The sequence below is a fragment of the Rhopalosiphum padi genome, chromosome 2 (genome assembly GCF_020882245.1).
Source record: "Rhopalosiphum padi isolate XX-2018 chromosome 2, ASM2088224v1, whole genome shotgun sequence".
NCBI lineage: Eukaryota > Metazoa > Arthropoda > Insecta > Hemiptera > Aphididae > Rhopalosiphum > Rhopalosiphum padi.
Genome location: NC_083598.1, coordinates 13,773,382 through 13,790,608, shown reverse-complemented (window position 1 = coordinate 13,790,608; position 17,227 = coordinate 13,773,382).

Below are 17,227 nucleotides of genomic sequence, written 5' to 3'. Positions count from 1 at the left end.
AATGAACCTATCTTAAGGGGATTGAATAATTTAAAACATTTATTATTCATATTTATATAATATTAGGGCTTTTTTTAAAGTTTATAAATAATGTTGAATAAATACGTTTATATTATTTTATACAATATTGGAATTAAATTTATTATAATTAAGAACTCAAATTTGGATATTACACCAAAAAAAAAAATCAAATTACAAAAAATATAATACAAATAGGCATTTTTTCAAAAATGTACTATCATTTTGGACAACAGAAGAAAAAAAAATCAAATGTTAAAACAATTTAACCATTGTTCAGTTTATTTAGTATTTTTCATTGTGTTCGACAAATTTCTCGAAAACAACTAAAAACTTTCATCGAAAGACTCGGAAATTACCATCTGGGTCAGCGGAAGAACATAATGAAACTTTTGAAATGTTTTTGATGCTATGATAAAAATATGATTATATGAAGCTGAAATAAAATGTATAATCGTAAGATCTGCATTATGAACTTCTTATAGCTTAAGGCCACCATTCTAAATATAAGTAAACATATTACGATTTCGGATTTTCGTTAATTTAATCTCTTGAACAACAATTTTTGTTTGATAATGTGTTTTAGAGATTCAATAAATGAAAATAAAAAAAAAATTTGTTCGTCTATCAAACAAAAGTAAAGTCATAATTGATATTAAATTTAGTATGGAATAGCTTAAACATCAGGAAAATATTAGAATATCAATGCCCATATGAATATTTATAGTTCTTAACTTGTATACTTAAACGTCTTCATCCCGTATTCTTGCAGGTACTTTACCTAAGCTGGAAGGAAGCGATTCCGGAAGCATATTGAATGTTTTAAAGATTTCTATAATGGTTAATTAAATATAATTTTACCAAACAACGGTATATTTATAAAAATTAAAACAAAACGATTTATAGAAGTGAAGGCATTTTTAAAAGTATTCTTATATTGCACTTATGAACAATGTGCATTATTTAACAAACGGTTAATGGGTAGAACCGCACAAATTGGACATCAAACGACGTCTAATTTAAGTTTAATATTGTTAGTAGCATTTCAAGAGTACAATAATTTAACATTCCAAAAGTTTCAAGTAGCTAAAAAATGTAACACAATTAGGAAAGCTAAATCGGTGTTAATAAAAACTTTCAAGTTTGACTAAATTATTAAACAAGCTTTAAAGAACTTTTCAATTTCATTTGACACGACACATTTCAACATTAATGACTATGCCATTGATCACAGTTATCTATTTGTATGAAATTGTGCAAATGAATGATATTACAGAGGTAAATATTTTATATTGTTCTCAAGATTAATACATATACATATATATATATATATATATATATATATATAATAATGTCAATACATATTAATATAACTTGTTAATATTAAATTCAATGATATACCATGTTAATTCAAAAATGTTATAAAAGTGTATTTTATATTAAATTTAACTTAAATGGTGTATCGTTAATTAACAGTGACCTGATTTATTAAGAGTATTAAAATATGATTGACATAAATAATAACTAAGTTTTAAAATCTTTAAAAATAGAATAAAGTATAAATGGTACATCTACAAATGTGGGCGTGAGTTAAATTATTTTTTTTTAGAATCAAAATTAATCAGTTATTTTATAATTTTTAAGTGTAAAAATACTAATGGAAATTATAAAATGTTTTGTATAATGAGATATTTAGAATAACCGGTATAATTATGTAGGCCAATATGTACTCGTATTGTTAAGTAAAATAAAACGAAGTAACACATTTATTCCAGTTTGATTTGTTTGGACCGGAAATGGATACTGTTGATGTTCGCCTTTTCTTCATCTTAAAATTGTTAAATGAGAAATCCTTAGAGTATCAAAAAGTAATGTTAAGCTGTTTTTTTTGTTAATTGTTCTAGCTAAAGTATTATTAATCAGGTAAAATAGTTTCACATTTTTGTTGTTGTTGTTTCCACTGTTCCATAATAATTTAAAAGTTTAAAACTATTTAAATGTTAGTGATGTAAAATGTTTCTGTGAAATGTAGACACACGTTTCCTATAGTGTTATTGTTGACCTTATGACCTTAAAAAGTAGTTATATTTGTTCAAAGAGTATACTTTAAGAAATAACTAAAAATTAATATCTATATATGTATAATAATCCGTATAATAGTGCCGATCCAACATCATTGTTCTACGAATTATTAATATACATGAAAATGAAAGCCAAGTCATTTATAAGTTATAACCATGCTTGCTTATACAGACATGTTTAAGGGAAACGGTTGCATATAAACGATATGGTATTACTATAATCTAGACATGTTTGCTAGTATTAGTATTTTATATTAAAACGTCAAGTATTAGGTTCAAGGATCGACAACAAAAATATACATATATTTTTTTTTATAAATATAGTAAAATAGGTATTTTAAAATCTCAAAAAGTTAATTAAGTCCTTTACATATCAACGTTATTTAAATTTAATCCTTATTCCTTAATATTCCTCAACCCTCGTAAAAATATTTTATTCTGATTACACTTTTCAATCGTCAATAACAAACACTAGGTTTCTTTTTTAAATATATATATACGATAGGATATCGTACATTAATTATATAGTTATATGTAAAGTAATTTTATGATGTATACAAATACGGTTAAACGACTGAATGGAAAATAAACAATCAATTTACTAACAAATGCGGTAAGAGCTTCAGAAAATGAAAATTATCACTATTGTACGGTATAATGTCTGCGGATGAGAAACCAAACTTGAATAAACACATACACACACATATATTATATATGAAGGAACTTAAAAAAAGAAAATATTATATTATTTTTGTAAACATTTTTATTAATTTATTAAGAGATGTGATCATGTATTATGAAGTTAATTTTCGCAAAACAACATGTTTAACAATATTTTTGCATAAAAATTTGAGATAAAAATATATACCTAGAATGTTGTTGTATCATAAAAATAAATCGTGGTCGTTCTACTTTATTCCAATTCAAATTACTCATAAAAGTAATAATAACAATTTAAGAAAACCTCAAATCGAATTTCTTGGAAATACATTTTTTTTGCTTTAACATTTAATATTAAAAATGCTTTTGCCTCAGATTCACTAAAAAATTCAAATATTTCAATATTACTATATTATTAAAAAAAAATTTAGTTATTCATTACATTATATTGTTGTAGTATCCACGACATTCCCTTTAATGTAAAAAGTAATTTATGAAATTTTTCCATGATTGTCTTTAACAGAAATATATATTTAACTTATGCTTGATATCTCTTAAGACAAATTTAAAATAAACAAAAAAAAAAATAAAATCGAAAAAAATAATAATCAAATAATCCTTAATTTAATATAGTTATGATATCTATTTAAATGTAATCTATGGAAATACTATTCTGTTAACCATCTGAATTTTTAACTAGCTGACTGTATAATTAAAATTAAATAGTTAAACAAAATAATGGAAATTGGAATAATTTTTGGGTTTAGAATCATTAGATTATTGTTTTTGTTTATGATCTTGTTAATTGTTTATTTAAGCAACTGTAAGTCATATTATTTTCATATAATTCTTTTGACCGTTTGAATATTTATAAAACGTATAATTGTTTCAATTCTAATATTTTATCAGGTTAAATATATATCCAGATCTATAATAATATAATATATAGGATTTTACAATGGCTTCTGTTCAAAATGTTATGATTTGAAATTTGTTTATCACGTTTGAAAATATGTTTTTGTCGTAGAATAAATTTATTATTATTAAAATGCTTCTTGATGTAGTTAAAATGTGATTATTTATTAGGTATGTGTATCCGTATTTAAAAATAAAGTTTTTGGTCCTAAATAAATATATTACTTACTTATTTTCGTATAGAATTAGAAAAATATAATATGTTACATCACCAACGCCTAATTGTTAAAGCAAAATTTATGAATTTTCAAGCGGGAAAATGACCTAACACAAATATTTATACAAGTGTTGTACTGTTGTTTGTAAATTTTATAGAGGATCTGGCTTTGTTTTAATTTGTAGTTTTAACATCTATAAGACATTCGAACTGCATTGTGATTTTTCATACAAAATAAATAAAGTAATAGTAGTAATACCGTTTGGATTGAATTATAAAATGCATACAAGCTAATGCTAGAAAAGCCCATTTGATTTATTGATACGTTAAAAACAGGAAAAATCACGGCGATAAAAAAAAAAGAAATATATATTGTTACCATATCACAAAATTATAAAATATGACATAACAAATCTATTTGCCAAAAAATTTATTCAACTTGAAAACGTTCCGGATTTTCCATATTTCCATCTCACTAATTAACAAACTAAAAACTATAAAAGATTCAGTGATACAATGGAATACGCCAGGGATGGCGAACCTTTTTGTGTCCGAGTGTCAAATAAAAAATGTTTGTTGAATTTTATTTTCCCTATATGTCAACTAATTTGAATGACTTTTTTTGTTAAACTTAAACATTCCCTACAAATAATTTTCTTTTGGACAGTCGCGCGTGTCACTAGAAGACCGTACGCGTGTCATAAGTTCGACATATCTGGCGTGCACTCTCGGAGCTCAGCTGACATGTCAAAACATCGCCATCATTAGAATAAAAATTGAACGTGCTTTCTTAGTTCACTCATTTCTTATCAGTAACAAATATCCTCCACAAATCGGCAACACCTGTCGAACCTCTCTCACTATAAGACTTCATATTTCCGAATAATGTCCACGATAAGAAACAATATGTTCAACTCTCAAACACGAAAAAATAAAAATAGCCTTCGACAAAGACTAAGATATCAAAATATATGATTTCATCACTTGACGTATTTTACCAAATAAAATCTAACACTGTTAATAGTAATCGCATAAGTTATGTATCTTATTGTAACTAAGTTTGTAGAAGACGTACAATTTATATATAACAATATTAATAAAAATAATAGTACTTTGAAGTTTAAATAATGTATACATCGTGTTTATAAGGTAATAAATGTATTGAACAAGTTTTTACCGCTGGATATATTATAATAAAATTGTCAATAATACATGTATGTATAAAATATAAAACAAAAATAAATTATATTGATAACAATGTTAATTTAAAATTTAATTTTTAAATACGTATTCATGTATATATTATATAATAAAATAAGAAAAAAACTTTATAAATCGTAATGGACAGTATTACCTTCATAATATTAAGGAATTTGTCGTACTAAAATTACTTTTTAATGCCTTTTTTATATTGTTTCGTTGTTTTAAAATTATTTTAGGTATATATATATATTTTTTTTCCTTTAACTAGCAATCTTACTACCCTGCCTCTATATTATCTTTTCATTTTATTTATTAGAACTTTTATAGTTTTACTCCACATAAGGTAAATTTAGAATCACGTACAGCAGATAGCTGGTATTCTGGATACACACAATCACCGACAGATCTATAAATATAATTCCCAGTTAAAGTATTACATCTATATATCACTTTCCTTTATTTGTAAGGTCTTTATTCTGCGTATTTACGTGGTTAAATGTATGAATGCCGAAGGCTATTTTGAATTTATTAAAAAATAAATGTATTTATACTTGGAATAAAAATATATTTTAAGTTGTTTATACTTCTCGCTAATTTAGATTTTAATACGAATACCTGCATATTATGATATTAATATTGTTAACGCATATGAAAAAATAATTATACACTAAAACTCTAGTACGTAAATATACTTTAATTTATACTACTCAGATGGTACCATTTTAAGTGTGAGGGATTTTTATTTAATATTTAATTTATTTGTAACTCATAAAATATAATTAAAAATGTATATTTACATTTAAAATTAATTGATAATATTATCTACACCACTGGTTTCATAATCAAAAGTTTTAATTTATCTTGCTAATAAATTATCATGTGTATTAGTTTGTTGAATTTATTCTAATGATATTTGTTTTATGATAATAATATAATAAAATAATAAATTTTAAAAATTAAAATATATCAGTGAACCTATATGCTCCTTGATAGTTTTTTTTTTAATGTCTACAAGATATTTATAATCTATTCGTAGAAACTTTTACCGAATTTGAATAAAAATAATTAACGTGCGTGTATAGTTGATGGGTATGACACTCTCTATTTTGATATTTAGCTTGGATTAATTTATTAATTTTTTTTTAGGGGGAAGGTTGATTGGTTTTCCAAGACCATGATACCATTTGCGTTTAAAATGTCTTGGAGGGGGGAATACCAGATATCGTAGAGACTAATGCAATTTTACAAGTAGCTATGTTCGTATGAGTGATTAAATTGCCGTGGAAACGTTTGTAAAATACTTATAATCATATTATTTTAATTTACTATCGTGATATCAAATTATTATTGAAATGTATTCCCGAGAAGAAATCTTTAATACGCACAATAATAAATGAAAAAAAATATAATTAAATGAAGTATTAATTTTCTATAACAATATAAATTATTATAATAAACAATTAGTGTACTTAATTAATATCGGCATCGGCGTAATCGTTAACATAAGGAAGAAAATCCTGAGAGATTATTTATAATTCAATTCAAATAATTCGTTATATTTCAATTTTGAGACTTTATCAAAAGATAACGAAGGTTATTGATAAAAAAAAATAATTAATTATAATGATGACGTAAAATATCGTTTTGTATAACATTTTTAAATCTAACAATGTTTTATACATACTTATTCTAAAGTAGCATATCTAAATACAATCTTTTTATATGAATTTCTCTTGCATTTGTTTAATCATACTTTTTATACACAGCATTTTTTTTCCGAATGAATTTTAACAATTTCAGTAAATAACTGCATCATTCCAGTATAAAAAAAAAACGATTACTACGGTTAGTTCAACATTTGAATTACATAAAAAAAATTTTTAAAAAAATACAGTTACTTAATATTTTACAATAAGAAAATTGATGGGAGGGGGATGATTTTCATTCTAAAAAATAGAATATCACCACTGAACTCCCTTCTTATATTGTACATAAAAAATCTAAGTATTATCTTTAAGTGTATTTTAAAATTTCACAAATCAGAATTTAAATAAATTATGATTATTTATGAAAAATTTGGGGGTGAACATGTTTAGTAAATCACCTTGAATAAATCAATTATAAAAAGGTCCATTTGCACATAACCTATCAATTAAAATGTTCGTCTAAAATTAGAATTAATAATTATTTAATAGTAAACATGCATATGATGTTATTATTATTAATAAATATAGGTGATAAAATTGATTTAAATTAATTTAAAAAAGAGGGAAGTAGGTAATTGTTCTGATGTACAGTAGATGTTGTGTGTACCTCGTCATTAAGGAGTAAGTCACCGTAATTTATATAAAAATACTTAAGTGATTACTGCTGTAATTGGACGAAATGGTCATGTATGTAATTTTTTTTTTTTTTACTTTTTTTAATTTTATTTGAATTATACAATCTATACAGTATTTAGTATAATAAGCATAATAGAGAACAGAAATAGAAATAAAATGAACAGAGGGACTTGAGTGGAGAAGCCGCCCACCGACGACACTCCGGCTAATGTATGTAATTAAATTTAAAAAAAATAATAATGATAATATGTAAATTTGAATTTAATATTAAAGAATTATATATGAAAATAAATGTTGAGCGAAGAATATCGATCTCAGTTACTCAGCTTATAATATTGTCAAGTAATTTTTATGATATATTTATTATACTGCTATTTCGAAGTGATTTATTTTGCTTTTAGTAATAGAGTAAATTAAATTATTTTTTAACAAAAATACTTATTGCGTTTAAAAATGTGTGTATAAAATATTTTAAATTACAACAAAATAACTTAAAACGTTATTCTTTGTTCAAATATTTAATTTAATTTAAATTTAAACTTAAAATATCCAAAAAAAAAAAAAGAAAAACTGTATTAATAATATATTTTTAAGATCTTTTGTTTACAGTATGAATTAATTACTAAAAGCCTTTTATTATATTTTCAATCCTCAGTTCTAAAAATGTAACGTTATATACATGTTTATTAACAAAATCATTTGCAAATTGATATGATTGTTCTAAATTTTCAAGTTTCATGACTCTGTAAAAACTTTGTATTGATATTTATACAAAAATAAAAATTACTAAAAAATTTTTAAATATTTGTAAATATCACAAGAAAAGACAATATATTTTAATAATTGTATATTTATAAAATATATTAATATTAACATTTAATGAAAATGTCGTTTTTGAGTTATATACCAAAAAAGTTAGATGCTCATTTCGCTTAAAAATTCCATTTTCCTCATTTTTTTTTTATTCCTTGGGTATTTAAAATATTTCTGAGAATTTTAATTTAAAATTGTAAAATTTTTAATATTCTAAAACATAATAATAGACAATGTAAAAATAAATTCAATTCATTCATAACTCCACTTATAATCTAGAAAATAATCTGAATTAATTGAACGAATCCGATTAATAATAGCGAAAATCGACAAATTTGTTTGCATGACATTATATTTTATGTAATAAACAATTTTTTTTATAGATTATTTATACCTATTATTTTTGTATAGTTAAAAAAAGGTCAAAAATGTTATATTTTTACAACAGCACACCTGCTCAAATGTTACAACGAAAAAACTTAGCATTATTGCTCTGAATCTGCAGGGCCGTCACATAGGTTTCTCATCAGAGGAAGAATTATACTCAATCGTAAGTATCTCAGATCAAGTAAACTAAGAAAAGACTATCGTATAGGTGAACAATTCCAAAGTTTATACTCTACACGGGCGTTATATTTTAATAGTAATACCTAATACTTGATGATGACACTTGAAAAGTTTATTATTGATAGGTGTATAAATATTTATATCCACAGGAAAAGTTGTTTTTTCTGTCAGTTTATAATCGGTGTAATATCCTACAAAATCACATCAACTTCGACGTAGTAATAAGACATTCGGGTACTTCTATAGGTGAATAAATAATTAATCCAAGAAAGCCAGTCAAAGTCCAAAGATGATACCGAAAGAATTTCCACCAGATATATTAAGATTAAAGAACGACATGATTTATCTTCGATAGTAATCTTGGTTCAACGTTAAGTGGAGATGAGTGCATTGTCGATGGTACGTTTTACATGTTTTGTTAAATAATATCCCTAGCTAAAAGAAAACAGTTAATAATGCTGAATTTTAAATAAAAAATTTACAAATAAAACGATTAGAACATTTTTCTTCTATTTTCATTTTTAAAACTATAACTCGTTCAGAGTAAAGATAGGTTACCTTATTGACTCGAGAGTTGAGAGTTATAACCACACAGGTACATTTACTCCGTTTTTAGCTTAAAATGTGTATATATCAATGTTAGATATTATGTCTTAGAGCTATTCAAGGGGCTCTAGAGAATAGTACATCTATCATCATCTCACCATTCTCACTTCAATCATAATTTAAAATAGTAATACGAATAGAAGACCTATTTATTGTACAGTTGTTGCATATTGCGGGAAAAAATATCTAGCTTGGTAAACAATACGTTTTCAAGAAAATGTTAAAACAAAAATGTATTCATGTTTTTTGAAAAGTATCAAATTTATCGGTTTTAAATTGTGTATTACCTACTTTGTTTTTAGTATACAATTTTTAATACGTTGGCTCGACAACGGTCTATTCGTTTCAACAGTTTTCACTACATACCTAATCAAATTTAAAGGAAAATTATACTGACGCCTTCTGCACAGGATATTTGTCATAGCAAATATATATGTATGTATATATTAATATATTTTTAAGTTGGTAAATACAAATTTAAATAATAAATTAATAAAACAAATTAAATTAAAAATGAAAACCATGACCCACAGATTTCGTTTGTGTAACACAAGGCAGAGCTCGAAACTGAAGTCAGAAGTCTTACAAGATTAATTGATGTTATAATTTAACTCGTATCCAAATGAGAATAAAACACAGAGTTGTATACAGAGAAGGCACACGTGCAAAGTTTTTGAAACAGAAGTTTCAGAGAAACACATTGTTACAAACAAATACAGGGTTTTTATTCAATTGTACAAACTTATATAAACGTATGTTTATGAACAATAAAGTGTTTAAAACATTTACCTACATGCAGTCACACATAAACAATGAACATTTTATTGCTAGTGTGTAATTTTGCTAATAAATCCCGATTGTTTTAACTTGGATTCGGGGATACAAGTTTTAGACTTTAAGAGTTTGAAATAAAAAGCAAAAAATACAAACATACTATTCAGTATTCTTTTAGTTGGTGACGTGATAATAATTTATATTTCATTATCTGCACTCAAATTTAAGTTAACTAAAGACTACATCGAAGACATCTAAATACATATTTTAATAATCGAACACTGATTGAAAAAATTATGTTCGAATCGGACTTATCATTGATAACGTTTTCGTCTGACCTAAATTCGAATTCGACAAACAAGCCTTAAAGTTCACAGATCGACAGTTACTATCACATATTTCTCCTTAAAAACATTTTGCACTTGTTTCGGTAATTATTGAAAGTTTCTAGATAAAAATAAAATATCACTGCTGGGCGCAGAGATAGAATGTTTTTCGTGGTTAATAGTTACAGTACCTATAACTAGTAGGTGTAATATTATATTATCTTTGTTTCTGGCAATACATTAACAATATTATTATTTATTTATTTTTAACGGGATGAATTCTGGCAAAATTTCTTACCGGCATTTCTGGTTATAATGGCGGTGACCTGCTTCGTTGTAAAAAAAAAAAATAAATAAATAAATAAAAATAAAAATAAAAATAATGTACTTTCCGATCGGGTGCGGTTCACGGTTGCGTGTTTGTTTTTTGCGTTTTTTCCCCTAGTATTTGTTTTGCTGTGCTGAAACCCGTACAATTAACCTGTCGTACCAAAAAACTGAATAAGTCATTATACATAAGAGTCCCTTGGTATTTTATGTAATGCATATTAAATATATATATATATATAATAACAAAACAAAGAACGAAAAGTATACGTTTCGGCGAGTTTTACGTCGTTCACCACGTACACACACACACACACACATAATATATACATATAATAAGGGCGACAACGACCGCCTCGCGGTGTGCATGCAATATCCCCCGCTGTTTCTCCTCCGACTTCCGGATTTCAAAGATATCGTACACAGTTAATTATGTCACGGATGTTAATCTTTTACTTTAATTTTTTTTTCTTCATTTCGTTTTATTTTATACTTTGGCGAAACTTTTACCAAGTCCCGTTATTCATATAACCATTATAATAATATTATACTTTATATGTATATATATATAGGTACACGCAGTACCTATACATACCGCGCTGTCGTTCGTACGCAATAAAGTTTACTTCCAAATGCTGGCTTTATCGTGCCTTTCGATCCCGGAAAGATATTATTATATATATATATTATATACATATATACAATAATTGCAATATTTCAGTCGCTGTATTGATTGGCTCAAGGGACGCGTATAGTGAAAAAGAATAACTCGGGACCCGTAACTTTTTTGCTCCTATAACCTCCGCCGTGATAAACACACCGCGAACAAATGATCGCCAACTTTTATTTATAAACTCGCAGCACGGGTGCGGCGTCGTCTTACACCGAGAACTTGGAAAATTAACCCTTCGTAGACTGTGAAACAAATTATTTATAATATTATGATAAATTGCCAGATATATATATATATACTATATAGGTAGGTACACGAGACAAAATAATATCGTAGGGAGACCAAATGTTCGATTATATATGTAGATGATATTATTATTATTATTATTAGTATATTATAATAATTGTGCAGATATCCAAAGACGATAACGACCGCGGCAAGCGCCGGTGATGTGATTAACTATTGTTATTCGTTCACTATCTTATATTGTTATATTATTGCAAAACATATTTTATAACGTTTATGCTTTTAGTTTCATACGCCATGATAATTACGCGATGTAAAATAAATACAATTATTTATGGTCTTAAAAAACAAAAGCCATTTATTTTTATAACACGTTCGGGAGTTTTACTAGTACGCAGTAACGTGAATATTCTTAACCAACGAATGCATAATATTTACTATTCATATATAATAAATACATATAATTATAATAATAATACGGGGTAGGTACGTACGTTTTCGGTACACAATATGTTAATCAGTGTGTATGGTAATCTATTTATATACGTATTTAGGTGCACAGTATACACACACACACACACGCGCGCGCGCTGTCTTAACACATTGAATTGAGTAGAATATCATAAACGGGACAACGAACATTTGACGCGTTATATCACAGTTCTCTATAATAGTATTATATTATATTCTCCAGCTGAAATAACATCGTAATCCACAATGTTGTAATACGTATACGTGGGCGCTGTACTTATATCGTGTAGGTAAACTGATTTTATGTTTCAAATCATTCTTTGAATGTTTGTTCTTCAGCTATAGTTTAATAATATATGTGCATTAGGCATACCATCGTACCATTCGCCCCTATATGATATAACGGCAGAAATTTTGAATTTTTTTTTGTATGTTCCGTATTATATATATACATGTCATGTTAACGCTGCAAACAAATTAATAACGGTTTATGAATTCAAAGGATATACGCAAGTCCTGGAAATTTTAATCGAAAAACTTAATACATTTTTTTTTCGCCCAAACTTTTATTAGCTGTATGGATTTGTATGGGTTCTGTTGGCGACGCCGGCGGTGGCGGTGGTGGTGGTGGTGGTTGTTGTGCGGATGATGGTACCGATGGTATAATAACGTATGTGTCATATTTTCCGTGCTTGAAAATTATCTTTGAATAACGTAACGACGTATAACGATGATGAACACAATTTATCCATTTGAATAAAAAAATCTCCCATACCCATGCGTTATGTGTATTATAAACATTATATTATTTACATACAAATATTTGGCGTATTATATTTTGCCTAACGTAAAACAACAGCAGTAATACGCATCACATACATTAATAACGTCGTATAAGCGCGCGCGCGCGTGTGTGTGTGTTTGTGTGCGTGTGTACTTCACCAGAACACACTTTATTATTTTTTGTAACTAGTTTGAGGGCGAAAATAATTCAGGAATCCACATTTATGGTTCATTAGTTATTCAAAACCACGTATGTACGCAAAGTGTTTGTTTTTGTACGATAGCGGAATATTTTTCACACGATTTTGATACAATCTGTAGCAAATATTATTACATATTGTAAAACACGTAAAACACCATTCGTATACACTGTCATCATAATATTATTATGCTTATGTACAACCGTGAACTTAATATTCGTATAATACGTACACGAGTACATGACAATACTCATATCATCTAGGAGTTAATGCCGGACAAATGATTTTATCATGAGGAGGGATGAGGCTAATTTCTTAACATACACTTTGATCATTAAAATCACAACATAACCAATCATAACTTTAAAAACAAAAACTAAAAAGTAATTGCTAGGTAACTATAAATTGTAAGTACTTAAATTAATAAATCAGCTTTTTTTTCACCTTATATAATATACACATGGAGGTTATATTTACAACCTTTTGATTAACAACCATTAAAGAAAAGTCATTGAGTTGACTTTAAAACATTAAAATAACTACATAATTTAAAAATTAATTTTAAATTAACATTTACGTTTTTTTTAACTAACTACTCGTATAAAAAAAAAAAATGAAAACTAATCTAAAAAGTTATACTGTAAACTGATAATAAATAAAAATAAATGTTTTATGTTTAAATTGTTAATTTAATAATTATTTTATTTCTACGAATTTTTATATCAAAAATTGTGAATAAAGTATACTCATATTGTATCAGATTATCAAATATTCGCATTATTTTCTATTTCAAATTATTAATAACATTTTATTATATATATATATATATATAAAAAGGATATGATTACGAGGGAGATATCCCTTCATCACCTCAGTTAGAGGTATTATAAAACGATGGTTTAATATAATGTATAGAAATAATTTTGTGTTATCAATCGGATTAATCGGTTCTAATTAACGCAATATAATAAATTATTAGCGCATTAAATAATTACTATAGGTATTTTCGTATATTATATACGAGATTACAATAATACTTTTTTGTAATTTTTTTTTCCTAAATAAAAATTAAAAAAAAGTTGGACTTATTATGCACGTACTGTAATAATGGTCTATATAATATAGGTACGCTAAATAGGATACCATAAATCGTTTGTAACGACATTGAATAATGAGCCAGTAAACGGTACCTACTGCCTAGTCGTTTTATCCGATAATATAATATGCTGCTATAGCATATTGTATAATAATATATTGTTTTGTCCGTACTGCAGTAATTATTCGGTATACCGCGGATTTCAGTCGGACCCACAACACCCGCCTGCAGTTCGTGAAAACAGACTCCCCGAAGACATACATTTAATGTCTACAACTGCAGTACCATTTTTTGAAGACGATATTCGTTTTCCCGTTTTTTTTTTCGTTTTATATTTCATATTAGATATTCTTAGCTAACACCGAAAAACGAAAAAATCGAGGTGACCGTGCACCTTGATTATATTATTATTATTATAGTGATTGGATATTCGCGTTTTTTACTATATTATATTAATATGTTTTATTCGTGGTTGAAATATGCGTGCGTATAATGCGTATACATATACCGCAGTGTATTTATACTTGATTTATGGCAACAATAAATTAGGAATATTAACCGTCTTTAGCAGGCTAATATCGAACTTAAATATTATATAATATACAGTACATAATATTATAAACATATTTATAATACACGTCTTATTTAAGCTTTTCCGATGTGTATATATATTTTCGTATGAATCGGTAAGCATAATAACCATCATAATATGAATATAAACTTTTCCATAAGCTTATTTTTTTTAGCCTTTCAACAATACGATAATGCGCGCTCGATAAATACGTTTTGATATAGGTGCTGTTATTTATTCGCTTGTCAAAACTTTAAAGTTTTCCATTTTTTATTATTTTATTTTTTTTATACTTCTACGACAACAACCTTACAAGTTGAATCATTAAGCACTTCAGAAAACATAATCTATATAACAGAAGAAGTTTTTGTGAATTGTTCAGGTTAAATTGATAAAAAAACACATACAAAGTGAGTAAAAACATTTATTTCAAAAAAATATACATCGATAAATAAGTTTGAATATATTACACGATAAATCAGCCGTTTTCGTTACAACCACTATATAATAATACAATTATCTAATGTATAACAGTGAAGGACGTAATGAGTTATTTTAGCTGCAATTATTGATACTTCTAAAAGTATGACAAAAACATGTATCTGTTATAATTATTATAAAAACGATAGGTAATTTAATAAATATTCATACTATACCATAATATGACCTTATTTCCCTTTACAGAATAATAAGGAGGCGATCAGTAATATAAGCATTATTCATGCAATACTATTGAAAGCCCTCTAATAAACCTTTGCAATCAGTCAGTTACCTACACGTTTCTCTGGTTACCAATAAAATATATAAAATATACTCGACACGTGTCACCCTTATCCCATCATCTTACCACCACTATGTTGTTTTTCTTTTCTTTATATAATAATAATTATTTTTTTTTAAAAACTAAAGCATTACTCGTATTTTGGAAGAGCGGGAATAAGTTGAATTTTAATTCAACCTTTGTTGTCGGAGTACCAATTTCGTTTTTTAATACCTTAGTTAGTGGCATAACTATCATCGAACTCGGTCACCGAGACAAAAGGATTTTGGTGGTTTAGTGGACGCCAGTGAAAACATTAACACAGAAGGTTTGCGAAATTGTTGTGGGTATAATTGATAGGTATTGATGAAATGAGTAGTTGGAGACAATGGTCTATTTAATTAGGTAACCAATTAGTTGTATTACTTTTTTCGTCTTTGTATACTTGCTTTGATATCGTATAACCGCAGAAAAAGTTTTCTCTGAGGTCTAATTTACTTTAAAAATTTTTATAATATTTTGTGAAGAATTATTAAGATTTCAAAATATAATTTATAAAAATAGCTCGGGAACCAATGAACAAACGTGTTCATTCTTATATTGTCAACATGGAAATTATATACCACTACCAATACATTTTTGTAGTCACTTATTTAAAACATGGTCTCAAACTACCTTCAAGTTTGGGGAAGAAGCAAAAAACCTTCATCGAGGTATAAAAAAAAAACACTAAAAACTCATTTTTTTTTTCAAGATTACTTAAGGTTATATATTTTTAATATTATTAACGTAGCGTGTGTAAAATTAAAAACAAAATAGAAATATATATAGTTTTATGTTATTTTTCTACTAGTTCTTAAACATATCTGTTATAATTTTATCGACTAATTTGTTATAATAATATACACGATTGTTTGTATATTATTATTATTTTACTATAATAATTATCGAAATAAAAGTTTCACGAAAAATATATAAAATTTCAAATGTTAGTTAGGTTTATTTATTTGTATCATTTTTATACAACATACATATTGCATACTGATTTTTATGTTGGAAATAATAATCAGTAATTGTCACTCTTGAATTCGGACGAGTATCATTATTCATAAGTCAGTCAATCCTTGTTTTATTTTTGAACAATTAATAGTAAAATTGCAGCTATATAAAACGTAGTATTTGGGTTATTTTTTATTTCGTAGCACCTAGACTTATAAAATACATCCATACTCTTTTTTCAACTTTATTAGATTTTGGCGAAGCGATGATGTATTGATTTCATCATAATGATTTTTTTTTTTTTTTTTTTTAGTTTTATAATTAGCGTTAAGTTAAAATGTTAGACAAAGTTCATAAAAATTGCGAAAATTAGTAAACTATTTTGTAGTCAGAAATTCATAAATTAAAAATACTATACGAGGTTCTTAATTAGTTTTACAACCTACATCAAATTTTATATAAATTATATTATAAATATTTTTTAGGTATACCTATAAAAAAATTCTACCGGAAAACCAAATTATTTTTCATGAAAAAATTAAAATGTTTACGACATTCGATATTTACTCATAAAATAAT